This window comes from Equus przewalskii, chromosome 19, assembly GCF_037783145.1.
Source record: "Equus przewalskii isolate Varuska chromosome 19, EquPr2, whole genome shotgun sequence".
NCBI lineage: Eukaryota > Metazoa > Chordata > Mammalia > Perissodactyla > Equidae > Equus > Equus przewalskii.
The window spans coordinates 50,262,278-50,287,944 of record NC_091849.1 but is presented as its reverse complement, the minus strand read 5'-3'; the positions used below and the strand labels follow the sequence as shown (position 1 = coordinate 50,287,944).

The following is a 25,667-nucleotide window of genomic DNA, read 5'->3' as shown; positions in this document are numbered from 1 at the left end:
ATCAGCTCCTTTTTATTTGTGTTGATGAGGCATTTGTCTAGTTTTCTGTGGCCAAACTCACTTCCTTTTCTGGTCAATCGGTTTCCAAAGATTTTATGGAAAATTTATTGAGGGCTCAACTCAGCTTCTCAAAATATTTTCTCATGCTTGGAGGAGGCAGACCCAGGCCCCAGAGAGGCCCTTTAAGGTATGAGAGGAGACTAAATGGAGAAGATGAGGGGCAGCCTTCTGGAAAGGAGCCTTACCAGGAGTTCGACTGGAGACAGAGCAGAGCCCGCACTCAAATGCCCAGAGGGACCTGGCCGATAGCATGTGAGAATCTGGCTTGGCAAGGACTGTATCTAAACTATCTTATAACTATCTTTTGCTGATATGTGAGAAATATAGGGCCAGTGTTGATGGAAAGTATGAATCTTCTTTTTTCCCCCCAAACTGGAAATTCAGAGTTTTATAAAAAATTTCCTAATATTTTAATGTTAGCACTAATTTAAAGAAATTAAAACAAAACAGGTCTACAGGCAGGATTCAGCCCACAGGCCATGAGCTGGGCCTCTCAGAGGGTTCAGTGTTCCAGGTGCAAACAGCCTGCCAGTTCACACCCTCCTTACAGAGGAGGAAACAGACTCTGGAAGCCACACAGCTGGGTGTAGACGCAACAGGACTAGAACCATGCTGACAAAGCTAGAGTAATCTTGTTACAGGTTGAATTTAAGTGTTTATTTCTCCATCAGTCCAAGTCCTCTAGAGACCAACTTCTCAAGGACTATCACTTCCGTGAATTTAGTTTTGTAATCACCGGTGGAAATCTTTACTGCACAGAGAGGAAGTGGGAAGCCAGAACTTGCAGGTTTTGTTTTGTTTGGGTTTTTGTTTGTTTTTCAGTTTGAGTGCTTTTTTATTTGTTCCTTGCTTTTCTCCATCTTGTTCATTCTAGCTTTCCCTTGGTGGAGCTAAGTTCCTAAACTGCAGAATCCCACTGAGGTGGTCCCTGCCAGGTGACACCCATAGCCAGTCCTGGCCCTGCAGACCAAGGCTCCTTTGTTGCAAGGATCTGCTTTCAGCTACGAGTCAGCTTGGACTAAGTTTGATGAAGCATTAATAGCAGCAAGGTCTCTAAGGTCTAAGAATGTTACCCCCCCCGCCCCCCCCCGTCACCTGTTACCTCCTCAGGAGGGTATTCTCAGTTTAATATGCTTCAACTTCCAGTCAACTTTCCATCCCTGAAAGTGTAGGTACCTCAATGGATGGCTGGGAGAGATCCTTTGTGGGGGTCTGGGGAGTGGGAGAGGGGCCGTGCCACTGAGTTAAAGTGCGCCAAATGCGGCAAAAGGAAACAACCCGTGAATTTGGGTAAATGGCAGACTGGAGTTCCTGTGACTCTTTTTGAAACTTTCCATAAGCTGAAAATTTAAAAAAAAAAAAGTTACTTAAAATAAGTACCTAAAGGAGGCATTCATTCATTGCTAAGTGAAATAAGTCAGACAGAGACAGACAAATACCATATGATCTCTCTTATATGTGGAATCTAAAACAACCACCAAATTCAGAGATACAGAGAACAGATCATTGGTTGTCGGAGGCTGGGCGTGAAGGGGGTCAAAAGGTACAAACTTCCAGTTATAAAATACGTGAGTCATGGGGGTATAATGTACAGCATGGCGACTGTAGTTGATAACACTGTATTGCATATGTGAAAGTTGCTAAGACAGTAGATCTTAAAAGCTCTCATCACGAGAAAAATTCTTGTAACTGTGTGCTGATGGATGTTAACTAGACTTATGTGGTGATCATTTTGCAATATATACAAATATTGACTCATTATGTTGTACACTTGAAACTAATATAATACGTCAATTATACCTCAATAAAAAAAATACAGTACCTAAAGGAGGCTTGGAGGAAGAGAGGAGGAGGAAGAGGAAGAAAAGAGCGAGAGGGAGGGGAGCAGGGAGCGGGAGGAGGGCGAGCGGAGGGCAGGGCCAGCGGATGGCAGGGCGGCCCGGCAGTGGGGGACGCGCCGGGCTCCTGGCTTCGCCCGCGGGCGCGGAGTCTCCGTCCAAGCTTGGCCCGGCGGGCTGTCGGGCGGTCCGGGATGCAGGATGCGCCCGGGCTGGGGGAGGACGCCTCGCGCATCTCCGGCCCAGGGACCCGCAGGAGCGTGGGGGCGGGGCAGAGGAGGGCGGGTCCTCCTCCGGCTCCGGGTACCGCAGTTCCAGTTCGGCGAGCAGAAGCCTTTCTCCCGGTGAAGCAGGATGTACGATGCGGGCGGCGTTTTAGGTCAGTTCGCCTTTCGTCTGCGTCTGCGCTGCAAGGACGCTGTGCAGGTTTCCAAGTTTAACAAAACACCTTTTTCTTTAGAAACCCCCAGACGGGGGGTGGGGGGGCGGGGAGGGACAGGGCGGGGTGGGTCACGTGGGTGGGGCGGGGAGGGAGAGCAAACCTTTGGGAGCACGGAAGGATTGAGAGCAGTTAGTAAAGGTCATCCCGGGACCCGTTTCTGTGAGAGAAGCTTCAAAAATAAATGGGAAAAATAAAGTTTTTAAACTGTTTTCATCCTTTTCTCCGCTTTTTTTTATTAAGGTGTGTGGGGTGCAGGGGAGAACCCTCATTTTTCTCCCTTTTTCCACCAACCAATTAATAAATACGAAGTGGCTTATTAGCAGCAGAAGCACTTGCTCTTAGGCTGGCAATGGGATGAGGAGAAAAGCAGCTGGAAACTCCTTTCCCCTCCATCTCTCCTGGTGGAGTGCAGTGAGGCCAGTCTAGGGCCGCTTATAGAAACTTTAAATGATTCGTGAAAAGAGCCGACATCTAAGATGGTAACTTGAGTTGGTAATAACGAAGGAGGAAGCAGACGCACTAGGCACGGAGTTGTGAACATGTGCCAAGGAGGTATTACTAAAGACTGATCATGAGGATGTCTTACATCAAAGGAAATCACAAGGCAAAGGAAGCAGAATGTTGCCTCTTGATGAGCGGGGGTTGGCCAAGTTGTCATTTCCAAGTGGAAGATGCCAAAAAGGTTAGTAGGAGTAATCTTCCAGACAGTAGGCAGGGAATATGCTATTACAGTGGGGATACGGTCAGCCCCAAGGTTGTGACAGTCACTAATAAATTCTTTCCCACCAAGATAGAGTTTTAGGAAATTAATTACTACATGAAAGGATTCATCGAAATCGTTAAAGGCCTAAGTGCCAGAATATTCAGTCCTGCCCAAGTCAAGAGTCAGCCACGCATAGCAAGCACAGACTTTCCAGTTACAAACAGCTACCTAGAAAGAGGTAACTACATACGGCATATCCTTTCTCTAAGTTGCTGATCCAATAACCAACATGAAATCGATTGTCTATGATGGCTATCTCACTTTATCCCCTGGGCCTATCATAGTTCCTGGCACATAAGGCGTCTCAGTAAACATGTATGGAATGCATTGTTGAGTTCATAATGTTTAACGCATTCTATTTATTAGACTACCTTGCAAACAAGCTCTGAGACGTGGAGTTTCAGCCATCTTCTCAGCTGACATCCTGTGGGATCTAGCCTTTTAAATTAACCCGAGGATGTTAGAGCAGCAAAGGACCTTAGGGTTAAGTGAGTCAAACCTATTTGTTTTACACAGAGAACACTTGAAAAACAGAGAGGGAAGGTGACTTTTCTAAAGTCACACAGCCTATGGGGCTAGGATATGAACACATCTTCTGACTCCTAGTTCTGCCTAGGATGGACACCAGCTCTTAGAGAAAGAGCAGCCTAAAGGGCACATAATATTATGGGAGTAGATTTTCATTGGGAAAAAAACATCAGGAAAGGCATTGCGGGGCTGTGTGGAGAAGTCCTTTGCCGCCTTTTAGTTCTGGCATTAAGCAGCTCATAAGGGCATTCTAACTGACTTGGCCATGCCAGCACTCTCAGATCTGGAAACATCCAGTGCTGATGTTAAGTCTGTTCTTTCTTGTAGTTATTCATTCTGAAAACTCAAAGGAATAATTGATCTGTCCTTCTTTTGCACTCCTGTAGCGTGGGTCCTCCTTGATAAGAAAGAAGTTGAAATCCAGAGTGAAAATTTTAACTAAAATCCAGGAGCTTGAGATCGAAAAGGATCTTGCCTTTTTGTCCCCCCACCCCTGCAAAAAAACCCTAACTAACCATCTTTTCACGTGCTTCTTTGTGGGGGCACCAGATGATCAGGGCAAGTAAAACTGGTGAAGTAGTTTGGCTTTCCTTGATTTTAGTGTGTGTGTGGACTTCCTAGAATTTCCCCTATGTGTTTGCTGAGTGAAGACAGTCAGAAGGTTGGGAGAAACTGAGTCCTTTAGAGGAGTCATCAAGGAGAGAAAGTCTGTCTGAAGAAAAGAAGGCAAGCTGAAATCCACACTGAGAGCCTCGTCTTCATTGCTCTGAGCCATTTTATCCTGGCTCTTGTATTGCTGACTGAGTCTGTAGGAAAATGGACGGAAAATGCTGACATGTGGTTACATAAATGTAATTGCATTCATACCCTCAGCTGGTTCATGATGGCAGGCCTGATATTCATCAGCTAACTCAACTCTGAGCTTCCTGGTGCCCACACCTACCTGAGGGATAAGAATTTCACTGACCGTCATTAGGAAAGGCATACACACCCACATGTTACCCTGCCTGACTCAGCTCAGTGGCACTCTCGACACCAAAGCATGCTCTGCGGAGCTAGCTCAGGAGGGGATGCAGCTTCTTGCACAAGCCGCCCTGCAAATGGGAGCCACTGCTGCCGTGCTTGTGGGTGAGAGTGAGGAGGCTGAGAAGGCGGCTGCCCTGACCCTGGCCATGCAGGTCCGCTTGCATCCGGCCATCTTCCATACCTGGAGGGCCCAAGCAGTCATCCACTCTCTGCTTAGAGACACAGACGCTTGCTGTGTCCTGCTCACTTGGAAGAAGAGCCATAGGACCAAGGCTCTGCCCACACTGTCTCACCTTTGGCAGGACCTCCGAGCAGGTAGACTTAGCCCCTACAGATGGAGGCAAGCCTTCCAGATGTCTCAGGAGACATTTTACTCTATCTGCAAAAAGCTGGCTCTGCTTCTTCAAAGGGAAGCCATCCATCTAATATTGCCTCTCTCTGTGCCTCAGAAAATAGCTATTGGACTGTATCGGCTGGCCTCCCCAGTGCACTGTGTGGCCAAGCTCTTTGGGATAGGCGGATCTAGTGCTGGGCGTGCCTTCCACGAGGTTGGGGATGCTGTCTGTGGTACCTTTCCAGGAAAGCCAGTCTGACCTAGAGGAGGTCATGGAGATGTTCCAGACCAAATATGGCTTCCCGATGTGTGCTGGGGCTATTGGAGGCACACATATGGAAGCATCCTGCCCCAAAGGGCAGGAAAAGAACTATCTGGACTGTTGTCAGTACTTTTCAGTAACTCTTCCAGCTGGGCTGGTCCTGACCTTTGCTCTAGCCAAGTGTTGGCTGCCCAGAATCCAGCCATAATTTACACGTGTTGGAGTCAGGTTGGCTTTGCCAAAGGGGAGATGCAGGCACTCTCTTACCCCCATCCAAAAAGAAACAGGGGGGGTGTGCCAAGGGCCTGTCCTTGTGGGTGATGGAGTGTATCATCTCCATTGGTGGCTGATAGCCCCATACCACCAACCTGTGACCCCTGAAGAGCTGCATTTCAACGAGCGGCTCTTGGCTCTCTGGGACATTGTTGTGCAGGCCTTTAAGCAGGAGAGAGGCCGGTGGCAGGGCCTCCCGGGTAAGGCACTGTGTTGGGCAGAGCACATCTGTGAGGTGGTCCCTGGCTGCTGCCTGCTCCACAGTCCGTGTATTGACTGAGACAAAGTCTTCTGCTGGAGTGGGACCAAAGGCTCCACCCTCGCCACGGCATGGAGCAGAAGCAGCCTGCAGCGCAGCACGCAAAGGATGAGTGCAAAGGCAGCTGGGGTTCCAGGTACACCAAGCCATCCATTGGCGCCTGGCATTCCAGGCCCAGCCAACTCAGGGTGATCACTATCCATCCTGCCTTTTCATGTGAATTTCTATGCCAGGCTGTCTTTCTTCCTTCCATGTGAACCCTCCCCTCCCCCTTTCTAAGACTGAAGCTCTGTTGTTAATAGTTGGAACACTCCAAATTGCTGTATCTTTTTATAAAGTGCTTGGAAAGGGCATGCCGGCTGGTTATTCCCCAGCACACAGGGAACAAATTGTCGACACTGTCAAACGGGCCTGTAAGAAACTTGTTACACGGAGGTGGCTGCGTTAGAGCCCAGGCTGTTTACAGTGGCAGGTGTACTCATCTGCTCACTTTAAATGTGAGTGTGGCTTTTATCACCCATAAAGGCATATACATTTTTATACACATCCACCTTTGCACTTGGACACACACCTGTGCCCTTCTCTGAACCACCCCTGTTCAAATAATAGTAATCTGTAGTCATTTCCTATTACTGCTGTAACAAATCATCACAAACTGAGTGGCTTAAAACAAGGCAAGTTTATTATCTTACAGTTCTGGAGGTCAGAAGTCCAAAGTCAGTCTCAGGGTGCTAACGTCAAGGGGTAGGCAGGGCCATGTTCCTTCTAAAGGCTGTAGGGGAGAATTTGTTCCTTGCCTTTTTATTTTTTTTTAGGAAGATTAGCCCTGAGCTAACATCTGCTGCCAATCTTCCTCTTTTTGCTGAGGAAGACTGGCCCTGAGCTAACATCCATGCCCATCCTCCTCTACTTTATATGTGGGATGCCTACCACAGCATGGCTTGCCAAGCGGTGCCACGTCCACACCTGGGATGCAAACCAGCTAACCCTGGGCCTCTGAAGAGGAACGTGTGCACTTAACAGCTGCACCACCGGGCCAGCTCCTGTTCCTTGCCTTTTTAAGCTTGTGGACATCACTTACATTCCTCAGATTGTGGCTCCTTTCTCCATCTTCAAAACCAGCTTTATAGCATCTTCTCTTCTTTCTGATCTTTGCTCCTGTTCTGACATTCCCTCCTCCATCCTGCTTCTCTTGAGCTCTGAAGTCCCTTCCATCTCTGACAGTCAATGATCCCATGTTCCCAAGGTCAGATAAAGTGTTTAACAACTGGGAGAGGGTATAGGTATGTGGAAGCTGCCCAGGAATCCTTCAAGGCGTGAAGTCATCTCCCAGCCTCTCCTTCCTGGGCAATATATATGCTGTTGAGATTGTGCATTCACTAAACATTTTATGTGCCTGCTACATACAACACTAGTTGTACAAAGGTGAGAAAGATACAGTCCTTGTCTTCAAGAATTCCTGGGGGTGGGGGTGGGGGGACGCCAAGCAAACCAACAGTTAAAATAGTAACAGAGCTGTTGTAATGAGATAAGTGCTGGGCATGTGGCTATCTAGAAAAACGGCACCAAATTGAGTAGATCTGTGAGAGTTGACCCTTGAGCTGAGGGGTCAAGGACAGGCTTGGTGGAATGAGCTCCAGGAAGCGGGACCTGCAGAAGGTGCAGGAGTGGAAGCAGTGTGGTCCTTTGGGAGCACTGCAGGAATATCTGCAAGCTGGAGGCCAGGGTGAGGGGGAAGTTGGCGCTGCAGAGGCAGGCAGGGGCCTGTGTCCCATGCTAGGGGGAGTGAGCTGCTTCATTTGAGCCGAAAGAAATCACTGATGGAATTAAGCATCACGGGTGACATGATCACTTTGGCTTTTAAAAAAGATAACCCTTAGTAGTACAGAGGAATGAATTATAGGGGGAGAAAGGGAGGAAGCTGGGGACAGAAGGACCGGCTAGAAGGTGTGGACAGATTTTTGGGGCACCTCTCCCTGCTCTAACAGGCAAATCTAGCAAGCAAACTGCATAGGCTTTAAGTCAGTCCAATAAAATCCACGCTGTGCTGTGAAGCAGCCATGCAGGCCGTCTTGAGCCTGAGCCAGATGACCTTGCAACCCCACACCTCATGACTGAAGACGCCCTGTGGACCTACCCGCAACAGGAAAATGTAATGTGGTACCTTGCTCTCACATTTCCCAGCTGCATTTCTTAGAGACTGAGAGACTAGTTAACGACCCTGGTCCTTGCTTCCCTCCACACATAGATAATATCAGCTTCTCTGAACTCGCTTGATATGTCATCAAGGAATTCTCGTTTATGTTACCTTCACTGTATAATCTAAAGAAAAGCCCAGATGTACTCTATCCTTTTTTTATTTTTAACATATTTGAACTCTAGTTGTAAGGTTTTTCTCTTTTCCTCTTCCCTGCACGTGCACTGTTTGTGAAAGCGATGTAAGCGGAGCACTCAAGCTCACACACCTCGGAGCAGTTCCATCGGAGTGCTCTATTGAACTGTTTTCCGGTGTTCGAACTCCTCACGCTGATTATTGAATAAACTCTTTCACTAATGTCACCTAGGCTCTTTATTTCAGTGGACAGAGGTGGGGGTGGGGGGTAACATACGAAAGCTGGAGACGAATGGGACAGCCCTGTGTGGGTACGGGGGTGGAGGGTACCTCATCAGAATACCCAGAAAGCTCCGCCTTCCTAAGCACCCACCCTCTTCTACTTGTGATTGGTCATTGTAGGGTAGTCCGGTAGGATGATGGAACTGTCCGTTCTCTGGCTTGTCGGCTGAGGGAACTCCTGGGAGGTGTAGTTTCCGCGGCTGCCCCGCCCTTACCAGCAGTTTTCTAAAGGGGAGTATCTTCCCTGCCTCCGCAGCCTTCCTCCTGCCCTCCACCACTCCCAGCTGAGGACCTAGCTCGCGAGAGTGAGAGGCAAACTGTGGACTGGAATTCTGTAGGCTGGAGGAGGAGCCTCGGCTTCTCCATCTTTGGAAACGTAGCCAGACAATCCCAAACCCAGCTGGGATGTTCCCGTGTTTACCCTCTGCCCCTCCCTTCTCCCAATTTCTCTCCTTCTCTTACACAATTTCCTGGAAGTGAAAAACCTCACCGTGTGTGTGTGTGTGTGTGTGTGTGTGTGTGTGTGTGTTGGGGGAGGGAGGGCGTTGGGAGGATTTTAGGGTGAATGACTATACCATAATAAGAAAGATCTACTAGTTAAAAAAGTGTAGTTAAAAAAAAGTTCTGGTTAGTTTTTTTAATCTCCTTTTAAGATTTATGGGTCACCTAGGGGGAGGTGGTAGGTAATTTATAAACGCTTTTGAAGGTTAAGGGTGATAATAAGGCAGAGAGGTAGCCTTTATTTTGGTTAAGCCACACTGTTGAGATAGGGCAGGTGTTGAATTATTTGCTGATTTGGGGGTGAGGAGAAAGAGGAATAAGCCTTGTTACTCAGCTGTTTCAGGCTTGAGGTGAGAGAAAGGCTGGTTTCAGGGCCTCAAGAATCCTAAGCAGCTGGAATCAGTGACCAGTGGAGAAGGTGTGGCACCCAGACCTTGGATCAGAAGATTAAAACCTCACCTCAGGCCCACCTTTCACTGGCCCTGCACGCTACCAAAGGATAAATGCCGGCCTGATGGGGGGTGGGGGTCTGCTGAGATTAAGGTAAGCTTTGGGTGAATGCCAAACTTGGAAAAGCCAGCTTGGTGGTATAGTGGTTAAGATTCCGTGCTCTCAGGGCCACCGGCACGGGTTCATTTCCTGGTCAGGGAACCATGCCACCTGCTGCCTGCTGGTTGTCATACTGTGCCAGCTGCGTGTTGCTGTGATGCTGAAAGCTGTGCCACCAGGATTTCAAATGCCAGCAGGGTCACAGGTGTACAGGTTTCAGCAGAGCTTCCAGACTGAGACGGACTAGGAAGAAGGACCTGACCACCCACTTCTGAAACAATTGGTCATGAAAACCCTGTGAATAGCAGTGGAGCATTGTCTGATATAGTGCAGGAAGGTGACAGGATGATGCAAAAGGACCAGGCAGGGTTCCACTGTGTTCTACACAGGGTCACTAGGACTTGGAAGGAGTTGGAATCAACTCAAGGGCATTAACAACAATAAACACTTGGAAAAGTTCTGGACTGCGGAGTCCATCACCTAGGACCCCAAGGTCCTGAAATCTCTCCAGGTCTCAACTTCTTTCTCTGTAACACGAGAGAGGCTTACTAAAATCACCTAGTCTGCTGCTGGCTCTAGCAGTGCCTCACTTCTAGTGTGAAAATGTTGGCCTTGTGCTTGCTCATTATAGACCCAGCAGCACCCTCTGAGGCCTCGGACAAGTTTGAATGATGATCAGAGTTGGTCTCAGTTCCTGGGTGGAGACTTATCAGCTGGGTGGCAGTGGAAAGTAAGCGGGAAGGGGCCCTGCTTCTCCTGTCCCCTGCCATTCTTCTCCTTCTGGAACAACAGAAGGCAGGTGCCTACGCATAGGCCTGTGTCCTGGCTACAGCAAAGCCCTGGGCTGACAGGGGAGCTGAGCAGTTGAGCAGAGGAGGAGACAGTCAAAAGTACAGAAGGAGAGAAGCCTCACAAATGGCTTCACCATCATTTGGTGAGAGGACCTCAGAGGTAACCCTCTTCCTTCCCTGAAGAAGGACATGTCCTTTCTGGGAGTTTGAAAAGATCCACTACAACACCTACCTCCAAGGATGAGTTGGAGATGAGCATTTATGAGGTAAGTGTGTGTGTGTAGCTCCTACTCTCTGTACAATAACTGTTAAATGAGATATCAAGGATGCTTTGAGACCCTAAGGCCTAAAATAGGCAGTGTTCATGCTTATAAAGACTAAAAAAATTCACACACAAAGGCTTACCACAAATACCACACACACAGACAACAATGTTCTGGTGTAGGCAAGTGTCACCCTCAGCCCACTCTGTGCTTCCGGGAGTCCAGGGAGGAGAAGAGTTGGGGTGTTGGCTGGTATAAGGAGGCTCACTCCCACCGCCATTATTACTCAGTGCCCAGAGCAGGGGGCTGCAGTTGACTCAGTCGAGACTCATTTCCAGGACTGCTCTACATTTGGACAAGGGCTTGGGGAGCTTGGCTTTCTCTGAGAAGCCTACCAATACCTAAGTTAGGCCACAATAAGAGAGACCTTCCTGGATCACATCAAGTAGGTCTGATCCCTAGGCTCACCTGATTCTCTTCCTGTTCATTTTCTTTACAGAACTGATCATTTATTTGCAGCTTTATTCAATGACTATCTTCCCCTTTAAATTATAAGGTCCATGAGGGCAAGGATGATGTGAATTCTTTCTATCATGATAAAAAATATCATAAAATTTCCCATCTTAACCATTTTAAGTGTAAAGTTCTGTAGTGTCAAGTATATTTACATTGTTGTGAAACACATCTCCAGAACCTTTATATCTTGGAGAACTGAAACTTTTTACCCATTAAAGAATAACTCCCCTTTATCCCCTTATCCCCCAGCCCTGGGTAACCATGGTTCTACTTTCTGTATCTACGAATTTGACTACTTTAGATACCTCATATAAGTAGAATCATACAGTATTTGTCCTTTGGTGACTGCTTATTTCATTTAGCACAATGTCCTCAAGTTTCATCCATGTTGTAGCACATGACAGGATTTCGTTCCTTTTCAAGGCTGCATAGTATTCCATTGTGGATAGACCACATTCTGTTTATCCAATCACCCATCATGGACATTATGTTGCTTCTACCTCTTGGCTACTGTGAATAATACTGCAATGAAGATGGGTATGCAAATATCTCTTTGATATCCTGCTTTCAATTCTTTTGGATATATACCCAGAAGCGGGATTGCTGCATCATATGGTAGTTCTATTTTTAATTTTTTTAAACTCCCATACAGTTTTCCAAATACAATGTGCATTTTTATCACAATACCATACTGTGTACTTAATATAATGCCTGGGCGTAAAGGAGACCTTCAACTGTCTGTTCAGTGTATGAATGACAACAAAAGAGACTTGAGGGTAACGAAAGGACAGACCTAGGCCTTTCCACCATGGCCTCTCTTGGCTAAGGCCTGATTATAATCATTAGAAACCCTGATCCAGAGGCTTGTCTGTCCTTTGCTGCAGGGCTGACACAGAATGAAACATAAGGAAAAAACCCTAAACACTAGCTGCCTTCATCTCAAGATCTTTTATTAAAATCCTAAGTTCCCTTGCCTTTTGTTCATTTTGTCATCTACCCCTTTCCTCCACTTAATTTTCAAATTTCTCCTAAAAGAAAGAGGAGAAAAGAGAAGCAAGAATCCAAATCTCAGAGAAGAAATCTCCCCAAGTCCTGGAGTAGCTGGGTATGGCACAGGCTGTGGTCTACAGGTCTCATTCCTGACTCAGGTGGCCCAGGGATGACCTTAGGAGGGCTGCCCCCTCATGGACATCATCTGCAATGTCCTGAAGAATGACCACCACCTCCTGGGGCTGGGCCTAACTGTCTCTGGCTACCTGCGCCAGGGCTGCCAGGTGGACATTGTGCTGGTGTAGGTGATGCTGCAGCCGGGCAGCTGATTCCCGGGCTGATTGGCTGAGCAGGCACCTGTTCTCTGCCATCTCAGCTGCAATCATGGCAGCAACAATCTGGTGGCACCTGAGGGTCCAGGCTCTGAGCTGGACCTGTGCTCCAGGGGGACACCGTAGACACCCCGAGAGCCTTTGAGGCTGGTGAGAGAGTTTCTCTCTCTGAGGATGGTTTCTGTCTGGAGACTTTGCCCTTCCCTAGACTTCTGTTGGAGAAAAAAGAAATTCTAGCTGCTCTCCTCATCCTATTCTTTCTAGGCCCCGGTTTTAACACTGAAAAAAATTACCATGATGACCAGTTATCAACTACATTCAAGGCAAGGGGCAGTTCTTAGCCAGTGGAAGGATCCCTGGGCTTGGGTTCTAGTGTCAGCCTTAGCATTAACTGGCAGTGTCTGCTGACTCTAACACCTGCAGTGAAATGCTTTCCTAAATTTTCAGGAGCTCCAGCTCCTTTGAGGGGATCTCGACTTTGGTTGTATCACTTATGGCTTCCTTCTCTACCCAGTCCCCTGGCATCAGGGCTTTGGTAGAACACATTTGCCCAACTATGCGCCCCAGTCCCTTGGGCATCCTGGCTAATCTCCTTCTCAGTTGTCTTGCTGGTTTGGGTACCAGTTGGGTTTTCAGGACTGAGGTCACTGGACAGCTCTAATGCTTCCACTTCCAGCTTAAACTGATACTCGGTCTCTATCTCCATCTCTGGTTCTGGTGCCTCCTGCTGCTCCTGCTGCTGGGGAGAGTATTCTTCTGCTCATCCATCTTTCTCCTCGTTACTTTTGTCCTTCCCTGGATCAGCTGGTGGTGGTGGTCGCGATCTCATGGCCAGGTCTGCTCCCTGAGATTGCCTGGGCTGCTGCTGCCAGTCATCTGCAGCACCTGAGCCATCACTCTGTAGAAGGGGCAGCCCTGGGGCTGCACCCGAGAGTGCAGGATGGCCATGTGGGTCTTCCTATAGGTCACCTTGAGGGCCTTGAACTTGGTACAGCACTAGTATGCATGCTGGACATATCCCAGCTCCTGAAGGTGTGTGGCCACATCTTCATGGACTGAAGTGTTGCAGTGAATTGTCTTCAGGCACCTCTTGGTGGCAGGCTCCTCCATGTTGATGAGCAGGTGCTGGATCTCTGCTGGAGCCCAGTGGATCCCACATGGATCTTGCTGTGGTGCCTGTGGTGCTGACTCCTGGCCTGGGAGTGTGAGGGCTGAGGCCATCAGTGGATGTCCTGGACTGGTCCTGTCAAAGAGAAACAGCACTGGACACTTGTTAAAGGTGGCAAGACAGATTTTACTCAGACTACTGCAGTAGGGAAGAGGGACTCCAAAAGAAACTGAGCTCAGGGGCTGGTCCGGTGGGGCAGCAGTTAAGTGCACACGTTCTGCTTCGGTGGCCTGGGGTTTGCTGGTTCAGACCCCGGGTGCGGACATAGCACCGCTTGGCACACCATGCTGTGGTAGGCGTCCCACGTATAAAGTAGAGGAAGATGGGCATGGATGTTAGCTCAGGGCCAGTCTTCCTCAGCAAAAAGAGGAGGATTGGCAGCAGTTAGCTCAGGGCTAGTCTTCCTCAAAAAAAAAAAAAAAAAAGAAAGAAAGAAAGAAAGAAACTGAGCTCAACGCCAACTAAGACTGAGTGACTGAGGTTTTTTAAGGTGCTAAAGGGACTTAGCCCCTTAGAAGTAACTAAAAGGGACTACAGGGGGATGAAAAGGAACAAGATGGCGCTGGGAAGACTCTGGGGAACGAAAAAGGGGGCTATGGGAACATGGAAAATTATAGAGGGGGGGGGTGAGTGGAAACTGACCAGAAAGGCTTTGGCAATGTGGTTTGGGACAAAGTACATTTTGCAGTTTGGCAGAGCTGTGTTTTCTTGGGCAAAGACTCAGCACAGGGGCTGGGGTCACCTTTAGGGACACAGCCTAATGCAGGCAGAAGCCAGGCTAAAATTTGGTCAAGTCTCTTGGCACAGTGTTCAGGCAAGTCCTTTGTGCCGCATGGGAGTTCACAGTTCCCGGCTCCTTCCTGGTGCACAGCGTCCCTATTGGAGCAGTCTGGATGCTGTGAAGCAGTAAGCCTGGGATTCCTCTTCTTTCTTTGCAATCCTTAGTGGGTGATGGGAGGGTCAGGGTGGACCACAGCTAGGGCAGCTTAATGGGAAAGGCCCTCACTTGGTTGCAGCCTTTACTGCAGAGTGGCTGGAACAGCAATAGGTGAGGAACAATGTTATCGAGGAAGGACCCCCAGAGAAGCCCCCAGTGCCGCAGAATTTACTGTGCCTGCTGCTTTTTGTGCTTCTTTAGCTGCTGGAGATTGTCAGGGATGTGCCTGGTACAACAGATGATGCTGTGGAGGTTCCAAGATAGTAGACCTTGTTAATGTCCCAGGCCCTTGGGTTCTGCCCTGCTTTGCTCAAGTTAGAGCCTACGGCAGCGAGGGACAGAATCAGAGTTGTGGGTTCATCCACCCGGAGACCCAAGACCTGCCCAGGACCCACCAAGACTGGCTGTCAGGTGAGGAATTTCCTTGGCCAGCCATAGCCACCCCAATCTGTTGACAAGGAGAGGTAAGTATGCACCTGTTGTCTTGTCCCCTCTTGAAGCAGGGCAGGCTTCTGCTCAGTAAGCCACAGGTGGCTCTGCCCACACGTACCTGTACCTTCCTGCTTACTTGCCTCCACTTCAGCGTGAACAGCTCCTGAACAGCTCACTGCTGAAACGCCAGTGGGTACTAGCACGCGGGCTGGCCAATGAGCAAGCAGCCTCAAGGCAGGGCCGGTCATTCCCCAACAGACCATTTACACAGACATCTTTCTTGGGAAATCCCTTCAATGGCAACTGAACAGAACAGACTGGTTCCCACAGTACTGTTGACAGAAATATCTTGCGGGGCCAGACTGCTGTCTAGGTTAAGATGGTACCACCCACAACCGTAAGCACCAGCTGACTTCTCTTGAAAAGAGAGGACTGTTATCATGAAGCCCAGGGCTGGCTTTGGAAGGCCAGGGCTAGGTGTGAGAACGTCGTTGGGGGCCCCGCACTTCAGCCTGGGACACAGGGGAGGAAGGACATGACCAGGTGTCAGGAACAGCCATATCCCTCTCCTCTACCCTCTTGACCATGGCTCCCCACCACGGCTCCCATGAAGTAAAAGTCAGGTTCAGGATTCTGCGGCACTCCTGGGCACCCCCCAGGAAGTCCCCATTTCTAGACACTGTCCCAAGTCTCTCTCCCTTGTCTTTCTGTCAAAACACTCTGTGGGTCACCTAGAAGCTCTTCTGAGCATCCCAGCTCAGAGCTGGAGATAGAAAAGACTTAAAGGTTTCAAATTTTGAGGGCCTGAAAAAGGACCCAAGAAGGCAGTAAAGCAAACGGGAAAGGCTGGGCAGGCTTACACAAGAGGTCAGGAAATCATTTAAGATCTGAATGGGCGTATTCAATGTTAACTCAACAGCCATTCATTACAGCCTACTCTATCAGGCATTGTGCTAAGCACTCGGGGTAAGAAGTCGAATAAGACATGGTCCAGTGGGGAAAACAGATAGGTAAACAGTAATTGGAATACAATAAAAAGGGGCATTGATAGAAAAATGTCAAAGCAATGACATGAGGTCATTCCATCCCATTTTCTTCTACAGGGATCTAATGTAAGCAAAGTCAATTGGTAGCCCTCTACCGTAACTCTTCCTCCTTCTCTCCCTTTCCTCCCTACTCTTTTCCTTTTCTTCTCCCTCTTCTTTCTTCCCTTCCTCACAGCCATCCAGTGGCATCCAAGAGCGCTCACTCGTCCCACTAATAGAACACAGGGTTCTAAATGAGTAGCTGACCCCTGTCCAAGGGGAACAGAACTTCCCAATGGAATTGGGCTGTCCAGCTCCTTAGTCCTCTGCTGTGAGGAAGACTCATATGTTAGATGATCACTTTGTGGACAAAAGTTTCCTAAGTGACAAGAAATCAGGTTCAAATCCTAAGATCTAAACCAGTCAGAGAGAAATAGTCCAACACAGAGAAAAGAGGAAAGTATCTGGATGGATGGTTTGGCCTAATGTGTTTCTTTTATATTTGAATTTTTATTTATGAAAGATAATAGTTTGAAACTACAATCAATTTCAGACAATATAGTTTGAAGTCCAAGTACTCACCACCCAGATTTTATATGTTAACATTTTGTTATATTTGCTTCAAATCTTTTCTTAAAAAGATTTAAATTCAACTAAAGATCTACTCCCCTTCTTTTGCTCCTCCCCCAGAAGAAATCACTATCCTGAAGTCGGGTTGTGTCATTCATTCTCAGGCATATTCTTATAGTTGATACATTTATGTGTTAATAAAAATAAATAATAATAGTTTATATGTTTGAAAGTTTACATAAAAGGTTTAATACTGTACATATCTTTTGCTACCTGATTTTTTCACTCAGTATTCTCTTGAAATGTGAGGCTCCATTCTACTTCTGTAATCCATTTTAAGAATAAACCAGTTTATTTCTTATTTATTTCTATCATATTTCTTAAGCTTTCTATTTACCATGCTTTTCTCTGATTTCTTTTTCTCACCTCTTTTCCTGTCTTCTGTGTATTCAGAGTGTTTTCTTTATTCCTCTTTTCCCTCTTCTACTTTGGAAATGATACATTATATTTCAATTTTTCTAGTCTTTATCCTTAAATTTTTAACATGAATAACTGCCTTCAAAATGTCCATTCTCCTTTCAAATAAAGATCTTAGAATATTTAACTTTGATCTGCTCTAGCCATTTGCCATGTTATTGTCTAATGCTGTGCTGTTTAATAAGGTAGCCACTAGCCACATGTGGCTAATGGCTACCATATTGGACAGAGCAGATATAGAACATTTCCATCACTGTTGAAAGTACTATTAGAAAATGCTAGTTATTTCCATATAGTTTTTACCCCCTCTAAATTAGTCATTATTGTTAGTATTGATATTTTCTAGATTTAGCATTGTGTTTATCAATTTCTTTGCTCACCATTGTTTTTTCCTTACTTCTGTATTCAATATCCTGCTTCCTGAAATGTATCCTTCAGGAGTCTGCTATGGACTGAATTGTGTCCCCGCCAAATTCACATGTAGAGGCCCTAATCCCTAAATGTGACTGTATCTGGAGAAAGGGTCTTTAGGAAGTAATTAAGTTAAATGAGGTCATAAGGTGGGACCCTAATCCAGTAGGACTGGTGGCCTTATTAGAAGAGGAAGAGAGCTCTCTCCAAAAACTGAACCCTGCCGGACCTTGATCTGAGACTTCCAGCTTCCAGGACTGTGAGAGAGAAATTTCTGTTGCTTAAGCCCCCAGCCTGTGGTATTTTGTTATGGCAGCCCTAACAATAAATACAGAGTCCGTTCAACAGAGATCTGGAGTGCTATTCTGAAAGTCTTTATTTTGCCCTAAATCTTTAATAATAGTTTAGCAAGGTATAGAATTCTAGGTTGTCAGTTATTTTCTTTGGGCCTTTGAAAATATTGTTCATTGTTTTATGCCCTTTGTTGTTGCAGTTGAGAAATGTGCTGTCAGTCTAAAATTTTGTTCCTCTTTTCTTTTGGATTGCTTTCAATATTTTTCCCATATTCTTGGTGCTTTGAGTTTCATGACAGTGCATCTAAGTGAAGGTTTAATTTTATATTCCTTGCTTAGGATTCACTGTGATTCTTTAATCTGAGGATTCTTGTCTTTGATCAATTCTGGAAAATTCTTGGCTACTATTTCTTTTATTTCCTTTATTTTTCTCCATCTGGAATTCCCATTAGATATATTTGAAACTTTTCATTCTACCGTTCATGTCTCTTAACTTCTCTTTGTGTTTTTCATTTTCCCCACTCTGCTGCATTATGGCAATTTCCTCAGCTCCATTTCTAGTTCTTTTTTAAAAGGTGTCTAATTTGCTTTTAACCAGCCCATTAACTTATTCTTTCAGTAACAGTATTTTTCAATTCTAAAAGTTTGATTTGCTCCAATCTACCTTTCTTTCAGGGTCTAGTGGTGTCCTGAGTATTTCTTTATGTTTTTTTTTTTCTTTTAAACAACCTCATTATTTTAAACATATTGATTTTAGGATCTAACTGAATTTCTCTGGTCTTGAGTCTTAGTCTTGAGTTGTCTAGATTATGAAATGGAGCTTTAGACTAAATGGCCTCTTAGGTGACTTCCAGCTTGGAAATTCTAGTATGCACCCTGATATTCATTTACTTTTTAATAAACACTGTGGGCATACTTTGCATTTCCAATTAATGAAGGTGGCATTGGAGCATGGCAGTGAATAAAGAATGATTATTTTAAAAGCCACCTTCCCCAGACCTCCAGGGCTCTGAGCCAACACCTTCCGTTTTCTCACATCCCCTTCCTGTATTAGCAGAGAGAAGCAGGTGGCTAATGGGGAACACAGGCCAGGAAAAATATCCATCTGGGTTTGGTTTCAGATCAGAGATATTTTTTGGAGGCTCATCAAAGAATCCAGTGAAAGGCTGGGGAGATGAGGTAAACACTGAACTGCCCTGCTTCTCAGAGATTTTTGTTTGATCTTTGTAGCACTTAAAATATAAAATTAGAGTGTTCACAATTTTCTACACTCTCTAAAACCAACAGAATCTTGGAGGGCTGGAAGAAGGGTATGAAAGCTGGTATTTCTTTTTATCTAAAAATTCCCACAGGTGAGCTAGTAGAATGTAGGAAGGTGCTGGAAGTGAACTGTGGGTGTGAGCTGGGGTGAGGAACAGAGGAGGTGATCTTTGCATATTTCTAAAAACGGCAAGGGAGTGATCAATACAACCATTTCTGCAGCTTGTATCCCAAGGTGCCTCACAAGCATCTTTCAAATTCTGCTCCTATGTTGTCAAAAGTTCAGGGAGTACAGGAGGCAAGGAGATTCAGTCTTCCCAAACCCTGGCTTCTGGTCTATCAAACTGATTGTGAATGCTGTGGACAGGAACTGTAGCTTCTCAGTCAAATGGCATGGAGCCAATGAAAATCAAAAAAATCAATATTCAGTTTACTTCAACAAGCACTGGCTCTTCCGCCCTCACCCCCTGGTCCCCCCGCCCTCCCCACCCCCGCCAGCTGACCAGATGCAGCCATGGTGCTTTTATGATTTATTTTCTTTGCTTAGATTCTTAGAATAGACTTGATTGAGGCAGAATTTCTATGCACTTTGCTTTATTGAGGTATAGTGTATATATACTTTGTTTTAAAATTCAACAAAATGTAATTTTCCTTCCTTTTCCGTACTGTCCTAGACAAAGTTTTGGAACTAAATGCCAAAGTTGTATTCCTCTCCTGACTACTGGTGTTTGGGGAGACTTAGTTATGTCTTAAATTTCTTTTTTTCTGTGTCTTAACTGCAAAATTGTTCATCCTAAATTACGATCTAAAAAGAGAGCATTAACATCTACGTGCATTTTGTAAGCCCTCGGGGCACTGTGTGTGAGGCCCATGTGGTTATACTACATCTATGTAATTTTTATCCGGCTCTCTCCCTCATTCCTACTTCCACCCAAATAGCTTTTACATCTGTCTGTATCTGTATTTCTTCTGAAATGTCTCACTCCCATCCTTTGCATCTCTCCCTTCTTTGAACCCCCTTTCCAGGCCTCATTTCTTTTTATCTGATTTAAAGAATCCATTCTACACATCCTCTGGCCAGATTAATCTTCCTGAAGCACAACTTTGACACTGTCTCTCCTTTGCTCAAAGCCATCAATGGCTCCCTTTTGCCCAGTAAATCAAGCACAGTCTTCTGACTCTGCTGGTCAGTGTCCTTATAGTCAGGCCCAATGTACTCACTGCTTCCAGTTCCACCCTGCACCCACCTTTCCCACTGACCCTGCATTCCAGCCACGTTAGTCTCTCCCAAGGACTTGGTCACTGCTGCCTTGACATTTTGCTTGGAATGTCATTGCTGCCAGATCTCCCCTAGAGGAAATATGGCCCACCTTTTGATCCTCCAATCAAATACTACCCCCTTTCTTTAGCTTTCCCTCCTCACTCCTGTGCAAATTTATATCTGCCATTTTTAATGCATATGGCTCTTTGTACCATGCCTAGAACACATGTTACCTTTTCTCATGGTTATTTGTGTTTGTACCTTATTTTCCATACTAGATTGTAAACTTTTGATCTTTGTATCCCACTAAATACCTTGCATATAATATAATAAATTACAAGGCAGTATTATTTTAGTGTGAGTAAGTATCAGCATCTCAGAGCCCTGTTGGCTGATCAAGACAGGCATTTTAAATATTTTGAAACTTCTAAATGATGATGTACAGTTTACTTGAAGGATAATATCGAAGAGAAACCGATTATAAATAATATCTAATTTACTGTCTCATACATAGCTCACACATAATTGATTAAATGAATGAATAAGCAAATGTTACCAGACACATACAGATGCTACCCCATCTGTAAACTAGCAGAAGGCATTCATCATGTCCAGAGAAATGTCCCTCTATACTTCAAATGGTAAAATGAGTAAGAAAAACTGCAATGCACTAAGGTAAAAATACAATACACTGTCTTTTCAAATCAATTATTCTAAAATATAAAATATCTGTTCACTTAATATTTAAGTAACCTCTACTGAGTCTTATGGGTCAGATTCTGCATTTGGATATTAACATACTCACTTGTTCTTAAATGCTATTCCATATGGTTTTATATGGCTATAGACCATGTGGCTGCCTCTGTCGCTTACTGGTGTGGGATTCTGGGATCTTTTAAGCTTTATTCTTCTCACCTGTAAAATAAGATTAAAAATAACCACATCACAAGGTACTATAAAGATTACATGAGATTATATGGCAAAGTGCATAGCATCGTGTCTGGCATATAGTACATGTTCAATCAATGGTTGCTATGATTTCATGTTAAATCATAAACTATTGCAAGAGATAGATTTTTATACTCTAAGGCTGCACTGTCTAACATGGTAGCCACGAGGCACATGCAGTGATTGTGCACTTGAAACGTGGCCAGTCTGAATCGAGATGTGGGCTAGTGTAAAAAAACATTCTAGATTTTTAAGACAGTACAAAAAAAGGTAAAATATCCATTAATATTTTTTTTAAATATTGCTTACATGTTGAAATGATATTTTGGATATATTGGGTTAAATAAAATATTAAATTAATTTCACCTTTTTCTTTTTTACTTTTTAAAATGTAGGTACGAGAACATTTTAAATTATATATGTCTTGTATTATATTTCTATGGGGCAGTGTTGATCTAGAGTCTCTGGTCAAGGACAGACTTAGGTATACAGATGCTTAACTAATATTTGATTGGTTGATGGATAAGGCTACATCTCTTCATCATTTCATTACATTGGCACAATTTAAAGAGTTAAGGGGCTATGTTTTTTAAAATGCACACTTAAATCTAGACAGATTTACAGAGTGGAGTTATTATTAGAGAATCTCATATACCACATTCATATTTACTCAGTAAGTTTTTGGTAATTTCCTCCTGCAAATCTGTGGTTCTAAGTACAGAAGCAAAGCTCTTCAAACAGCCTCAGTGAGATTTGTGCAGCTAAGAATGGGGATGACTTTTCAGTGACTAAGAAACGCGACTGCTGAAATTAACCTTGGCAAATGACAATGAATCAGAAATTGTTGGCAGGCCCAACGGTGTTGTCAAATTTAACAGGCAAAACAGGATCATCCATGCTTTCTGGCTTCTGGATTTTCCTGCTCTTTGTAGCATTTCTAACCCAAAGGATGCCAGGAAGCAAAAGATGGGGGCAGAGGCTATGGGACTCTCTTGTCTTCACAAGGCACACTGGCTAACTCCGGGGACCATTTGGTTTCCATAATGTTCCTTAAACATGGAGCAAACACCTCTGATGGCTTGCAACACTAGTCAAATTGGAGCCAAACAATATCCTGCCTATGAATGTATTACTCCTTTAGCCAATTGGATTTGCAGCACACAGGTCTCACTCAAATAAGTGTCTGGATTGGTTCTATTGGAAGCTTTTGGTGGGAGTGGAGAGGGGGCTTGAATTTGGTTGTCTGAATTGTTCCAGAATGCACCAAGGTGCTTCCTCCCCTTTCTCTCCAGCATCTCTTGACCCCTCTCCAACCACTAATACCACCACCACTGGAACATTTACTTAGTGCTTACTACATGCCAGGCACTTTTCTCAATGTTTTACATCCATTATGACCTCACTGAATACTCAAGCCATTCTTTGAATTAGACACTACTTCTATCCTAATTATAAAGGTGAGGAAACTGAAGTAGAGGCTGGTTAAGAAAGTTGTTCACAGTCACACAATTGGCAAGTAGAGCCGCCAGAAAGAGAAAAGAGGTCGGCTTGTCTTGGTGCTCGTGACCCTGAACTACAGCATCAGGAGAAGATTCTGACTAGTCCATAGCACAGAATAGAACAGACCTGCTTGGCCAGGGCAAGCCTGGGCCTGCAGGTTATTCCTTAAGCTGCTCTGGCACCTAGAGCTGTATGGAGTTTTTGACACCCAAGCTTTTGTGGCCTTTGAGGGAATGTCAAAGGACCATAACGGATTATGACACTTGCCTGAGTGTCTAAAGCTAGTTATTAATCACAGGGTCTTGTCTGAAATTTTTGCAACATATAATATTGTTCATTGATTTGAACAAGGATATTTATATCATTTAGTAAGCATAAGGAATATTTATTAACTATTTTTTCATTGAACTGTGCTGCCTTTGGGTACTGTTTGGTTCTTGAGGACACAGAAAAGTGGAAGCATCACGGACTTTGCAGTCTCTGTTTTCCACTGTCTTCCTGCATACTTGTGCTCTCCAGGGAGCCCCTTAGTGTTTATTTAGCCTTGGAGATTGGCTTAGGTCCATCGAGGGCTAGGGTGGAGAGAAAATGGATTCAGAGGGGAAGCAAGAATGTGAGCACAAATGTAAACCATAGGTACACGAGTTCACCAGGTTACCTGTGCTTCTTCATTGTGAGTAAGAAGCAGAGGAGAGCCATTGGCTAAGCTCGGCTGGACTCTGTAATGAGATAGTACAAACGTCCCTAACTTTCTTTCTTATTTTTTAAAGATTGGTACCTGAGCTAACATTTATTGCCAATCTTCTTTTTTTTTCTTCCCCTTCTTCTTTTCCCCAAAGCCCCCCAGTACATGGTGGTATATTCTAGTTGTAGGTCCTTCTGGTGTGCTATGTGGATCACCACTGCAGCACGGCCTGACAAGCGGTGCCATGTCCATGTCCAGGATCCGAACCACAGAAATCTGGGCCTCGAAGTGGAGCATGCGAACCTAACCATTTGGCCACATGGCCCGGCCCCCCCCGCCCCCCCCCCCCCCCCGGCTAATTTTCTTATAGCAGCAATCTGATGGATTATTCTCTTTGCAGTTTGGAGGAGCAGGAGATACCAAAGGAAACATCCTTTCTCTCCTCAAAGATCTCATGCCCTAATGAAAGAAGGGAGAAACACCAATTAAATATCCGCATGTCCTTTATGGCGGAAGACGATGACATTAAGGCAAATGAAGTCTTTATTGAGGAACACAGCATAAGTAATTCTGAATGGAATTGTCTTTACACAGTTTAAAAATTTCCCATAGGCTCAGGAATGTCACAGTGGGATAGGTTATTACAGGTTTTCCAATTCCTCACCTTTTATATGAGGAAACTGAAGCCCAGAGAAAAGTGTGTTAGCGTCAAAGATTTGGTTTCCATACTCCCACTCCTTTGGCTTTTCCATTGCAAATGACGAGTTTTCTTTGCTTGTTTGAACTAAGCTTCTTGGTTATTTTAGTGTTAATTTCAAGTTGTTTCCAGAGCAGAGAATATTGTCGGTCTTGCCTTCAATATATTCATAAAATGATAGTTACAATCAAGTGATAAAGGCACAATTAATAAGTAATTTTCTCTTATAATTGCAAACAGGGTCCTTATTCTAGAATTTTTCTTTTTTTTTATCTGCCCACTAGGATGACACAAAACATAGTAACTGTAAACTGTATAATAACTAAAAAAATATATACACATACAAATAGATGGCATATATAATTTGTTTAGGCATATTATTCTTAGAATACTTACCAAAGCACAGTGAGTCCTGGAGACCTTCGAACATAAACTAATAATTAGTTGGCCGAAATTTCTGATGTAGAATTACCAGGTGTCTACTATCCGGCAATCTGGTATTTTAGCTTCCTGTTCAGTAAAATTAAAAACACATGCTGGGGCAACGAGACTGTTCTTTACTGTGCACTGTGTGGTTACATGGGTGTATACATAAACATTCATTGAGCTGCACACTTAAGATTTGTGCATTTTACTGTATATAAATTATACCTCAAAAAAACCCTAAAAAATATAAACAAACCACAAAAGATAAACACAAGCAACAAAAAAAAACCTTGGACATGCAACTGCTCTTTTAATTATTTATAATTTCAGATTTGCTATATCTTAATTACTCATTGATACTTAAAAGTGGCTCTAAACACTTTTTTTGTTTCTCCTTGTGTTTATCTTTCAATCAACTAAATTTTTAAAAAAGATTCTGTGATCTTCCTCTAAGTCGAGAAAGCCTTTAACTTACCCGTCTGCAAGTCAGATGGTGCAATAATTTTGTCCAAAACTTTGTACAACACAGGAGTCCATCTCTAGGGGGCGGGGTACATGCCGAAAATTTTCCTTTCACTTCACTCTCCTCCGTAGCCTGATATTTTTATAGGGTACTTCAGGGGACGGTATTCAGAGAGCAAACAGGTCGCTGAACTAAATAACCTTTCCCAAAGATGCTACGAGTCTATTTTCCACCCTACAGATTCTCAAAATTCATTTTTCTCCCCTGGATGCCACTTGAGGACAGTTGCTTGAGAAACCTATCTAGCACACCTGATCTGAATATGTATATACATATTTTTTGAGGAAGATTAGCCCTGAGCTAACTGCTGCCAATCCTCCTCTTTTTGCTGAGGAAGACTGGCCCTGAGCTAACATCCGTGCCCATCTTCTTCTACTGTATATATAGGACTCCTGCCACAGCATGGCTTGCCAAGTGGTGCCATGTCCGCACGGGGGAATCCAGACCAGCGAACTCCGGGCTGCAGAGAAGCGCAATGTGCGAACTTAACCGCTGCGCCACCAGGGCGGCCCTGAATATATTTTAAAATCGATTTGCTTCTACGTTTTCATATCTCTGCATTATGAACCCCCATTCTCTGACGTTTAGTCTGTTTTCAATAAAACCACGGGGCTGCAGTTCATTTGCCCTGCAGCAGGTCAGGGTACCCCAAACCAAGACTACGACTCCCAGAATGCATCCCTTCCCGGTCTGTCCCGCCTTGGGCTGCCCAA

General features: G+C 44.9%; 1 long non-coding RNA gene across 1 annotated transcript; it reads right to left on the bottom strand.

The window, feature by feature from the left end:
* Window positions 1-11,619: 11,619 nt before the first annotated feature.
* LOC103550831 (uncharacterized) lies at window positions 11,620-25,624 on the bottom strand. The gene is made up of 4 exons (XR_544886.2): window positions 24,907-25,624; window positions 23,973-24,161; window positions 20,981-21,090; window positions 11,620-13,584 (listed from the first exon to the last, which is right to left on the bottom strand). It is a non-coding gene; the product is annotated as an uncharacterized lncRNA (long non-coding RNA).
* Between the last annotated feature and the right edge of the window lie 43 nt (window positions 25,625-25,667).